Raw genomic sequence first — 4,327 nt, forward strand, 5'->3', positions numbered from 1 at the left:
TTTTTTTTTTGAGGTGGAGTCTCAGTCTGTCACCCAGGCTGGAGTACATTGGTGTGATCTCAGCTCACTGCAACCTCTGCCTCCCAGGCTCAAGACATCCTCCCACCTCAGCCTCCCCAATAGCTGGGACCACAGGCATACTTCACCATGCCAGGCTAACTTTATTTTTTTTTAATATAGAGACAGAATTTCACCTTGTTACCCAGGCTTGTCTTGAACTCCTGGGCTCAAGCAATCCCCCTACCTTGGACTCCAAAAGTGCTGGGATTATAGCCTGGCATATATATAGCCATATATATATAGCGCCCGGCCTTAAAATCATTCTTAGTACATTAAGTGAAGAGTTATATATTTCAGTGCATTCAAGTAAATAATTTAAGTATGTAAAATTATCTGGTATAAGACAAAGGTAATAGAGGATATAATGGCAAATAAAAAAGTGAATGTCCTATCTTCCAGGTATTCAAGATAAAATAAAAAATAAAATTTCACTATATAAAACGAAAACAGAAATTTTCTGTTACAGAAGTAGGGAATGGGAAGTGAGATTATTGTCTGTTTTAGTTTGAGGCGTCCCTCGTGGTATGTCATCAAAACTCTAGAGCTCCATACACATGTTAATAGTATAATTAGAAAGGGAATCTCAGACCACATACAAACAAACTACCTCATCTCTCCAAATCTCAGTTCCCTCATCTCTAAAATTATAGAATTGAGAGGACTAAATGTGAAAAAACAAAGAATGTACTTAATCCAATTTCCAGCACTGCCCCAATTGAATGACAATAATTTATTTCATAACTAGAATTTATATATCATGATGTTTCAGTTTGTGAAAGCACTGCTTGACCTCTATATCTTTGCATAGAACTTTTAATATTCTTTCTATCAGCCCTTTAACCAATGTCTATTAAACATATTGTAAGTACAGACCACTGTGCCAGAGACTAGGGTTAGCTTATGGTTCAAAGCGCTTATGGTTGACCAGAGAAATGAAGCTCATAACATGTTATAATACCAGTGAGAGAAATATCTAAGAAAGATACACATGAAGAGCTATAGATTCTTACAGAGTAAGAGGCTAATTCTGACAAGGTTACATGCTAAGGGATGATGAAATGAAGAATTGGAGGGTACCTTGAGTGGAAATGTTTAAAAAGAGATGCTTTAACTAACAGGTGGAAAGAATGGAGATGCCAAAGTACAGAGTATTTTCAGGGAACCTGCAATTAGTTCAGTTGGTTTACAGTTTCAAGTTGCTTACAGAAAGTCAAGGTTAGAGTGTAGAGTTTAGACAGATTTGTGAGGTCTGAAATACTGAGTGAACGGGAATGCGCTTTATTTAACAGGCAATGGTGAGCCAGTGAAAGCTTTTGAATATGAGAGTGGCATGCTAAGTGCTGTATTTTAGGAAGCATAACCTAAAAGCACTCCATTATGTGTGTTGCAGAGAGGAAATATTGGAAACAAGAGACCAATACAGAAGTTATTTAAGTAATCCATAGGAAAATGGAGGTGCATCTCTGACAATGGAGGGAAGAGCTTAATGGTGACTGAAAACTGGGACGGCAGAGCACTTCTTTGGAGGTTGTGTTCCCATAGCATGCACAAGAATATAACTTAAGTTTTATGCTTTTTGGGGGTGGTTTTGAGCATGCTAACAGATAACAAAGGTTAGAGGCTTCAGATCAATGGAAGGAGTAATAAAGAGGAGTTTGTCTAAGAAAGTGGCAACAAAACTGAAAGACTATAAGTCTGAAGTTCAAATCACCAATTCATATGTTTTCTGCCTTTGAACACCATCTTTCTTTATTGTTTGCTACTTGGCCATGTCCAAAATTTCTTACCTGATCCCTGGTATGTCTATTCAAGAAAGGTTTTCATCACATCGTTTTTCTTCTGTGATGTTGAAGATGAATGGATCCAGTTCAGCTAACAAAGATAAAGAAGCGTTCTGCCTTTTACAGGGCTGTTGGTCATTCTCAGGATAAAAGAGTAAATCCTTTTCGGTCAGTAACTATCTATTGTGTTGACTCCAACCTTCTTAAGCCAGACAGTTATGAGTAACAGTGATGAGTCCTTAGAGAACAGTGAAAAGCAGACTCACTAAGCATTCAATAGCCTTGGGTGGTATACAAGGGAATAGGACATTAAGCAACCAGTGGAATGTTTTTGTATTTGAATTGGTCTTAGGTGTTGGGTTACACACTGTAAAATGAAAATGTATTCAAATCATAGAATCTCTTATAGTCAGTTTCTTAAATAACTTAATAATTACTTTCCTACTATATGAATGACTGAAAGATTATTGTATGGTATTTTCCTTTATGTATATTTAAACTTTTTATGGAAATATTTAGACCTACATTAAACTACAGATGTATAGTATAATGTATACTATGTACTCTTTACTCTGCTTCAATAGTTATTAATATTTTGACAAATGCTGCCAAGTTTTTTTATTATTTCTCATACATTTTATCTAATATTTTAAAGCAAATATCAAACTTGTTATTTGAAAATTATCCAGTGTGCATCTCTAACTGATAACTATTTTGACATAATGAGCATGCCTTTCTCATACCATAGATTCTTAGTATCATCTATTATGCATTTCACCAGTTGTGCCAGAAATGCCCATTTACAGTTAGTTTGTTCAAATCAAAATCCAAACAAGGTCCACACATCACTTTTGGTTACTATATCTGTATATATTATGGTTTGATTATTTGGTTATTATATCTATAACAGTCCCTTCTTCTTTTTTCTGGACATTTATTTATCAGAAAAACACTTTATTTTATGTTTTATAACCAGGTTGTCACACCATTTTCTAGTTCTAATGCAAAATCATAACTCATTCAGCATTTATTTAACTACTGTATAATGAACAATTACTATGTACAGGACAGTGTACTACTAGGTGCTGAGTGTGATTCAAAGATGTCTGTAAATCACGGTCCCTACCCCCAAGACTTTACCATCTGAGGAAAATGAAAAATAAAATGCACAAATATAATGACAACAACATGGCAGCATAGCTTAATTAAGTAGTATAGGGACTATCATTTCAAAAGCAGAAGTATGGTTTGAAAGATGAGGGGCGGCCATTTTGGAAGAGTTATAGCATGTGAGATGGATGAGTTACAGTGATCAGCAATTCAAGAGGAATTTGGATTGGGAGAAGGGTAAAAAGAGAAAGCTCAATCTATGATAGAAAAATGTTCATTCTATAGATTTTAAGAAGGAAAAGACAAATATTAGAGGTGTGGAAAGTGAGAAATATATTCAAGAAATTATAAGTGAAATAATTCAGCAGAAGCAGAATATTTATGAAAGAGATATGCCTAAAAGATAAGTAGGGGACAGCTTTGGGAAGATATTGAATGGCAAGCTAAATAGCTTGAACATTGTCCTCTAGGACAGGCAGCCACTAAGCTATATTCATTTTTCCATATATGGGAGACTGTAGGACATTATGTAAACATAGATATTTAATTAGTAACCAAAATGCATCAGCTCATTTCATCAGGGAACTTAAAAAACTGTTTATGTATTCCAATAGCAATGATTTTCAAATATTTATAGCAAATTGGCAAGATAATTTAATGTTTTATTTTGCCCAACAGCTAGATGCTCCACTTAGAGGAATGCAAACAAATTGGAGCTGATTTAACCAGCACCTACTGTACAGCAGCTGAGAGACCTTCATAAAGCAAGGATTCATTGCTGTTAGCACATTAAGACAACAACTACTGAACACATTTAACAAAGGAGAGGCAGAAGATAACTCTATTAAAGATAGATATATTAGCTCTGCAAACCTCAAACTCTAAACTTTTCATCTGTTATAAAAATACAGTGAAGTTTATAAAATAATGTTTTCTGCTTATTAGCTATAAATATATATGTTGAACTATAAGTTCTGTCTTTACTATAATAATGCTAATTGATTTTTACTATTAAAAGATCCTCAAATGACAGCTGAATTATCAAAGTCATCAAAGAAAGTATATGTTGAACATAATGGAGCTGTATTGGTAAGTGTTTTCTTCTTGTATGTTTATTCAATAAATGGTGATCTAGATATTCTATGTCACATAGGTTTATTTTTTAACATTTTTGAGTGTCCACACATATGCCAGCCTTTGTGCTAGGCCTTTTGAAGAAATAAAATTGTGCATAAGATGTGGTCCTAGTATTTCAAAGACTTGTATTCTAGTGTAGACTAGTATAGATGATTAACACATACATATAGAAGTAAAATTATAGGCAGGTTTGAAATAGAGGTGTAAGATTGAATTAGGTTAGGATTTTTCAACAGCAA

General features: G+C 34.3%; 1 long non-coding RNA gene across 1 annotated transcript in view; it reads left to right on the forward strand.

Moving 5' to 3' along the window:
• The window catches only part of LOC108527872 (uncharacterized), a 14,190-nt gene extending 10,155 nt beyond the window's left edge, over positions 1-4,035 (forward strand). The window contains exons 2-4 of the long non-coding RNA XR_001884967.1: positions 1,451-1,587; positions 1,873-2,009; positions 3,970-4,035. This is a non-coding gene — a long non-coding RNA (uncharacterized LOC108527872). The remainder of the gene's footprint in view (positions 1-1,450; positions 1,588-1,872; positions 2,010-3,969) is intronic.
• The last annotated feature ends 292 nt before the right edge of the window (positions 4,036-4,327 follow it).

This window comes from Rhinopithecus bieti, unplaced genomic scaffold (genome assembly GCF_001698545.2).
Source record: "Rhinopithecus bieti isolate Rb0 unplaced genomic scaffold, ASM169854v2 scaffold_4749, whole genome shotgun sequence".
Classification (NCBI taxonomy): Eukaryota; Metazoa; Chordata; class Mammalia; order Primates; family Cercopithecidae; genus Rhinopithecus; species Rhinopithecus bieti.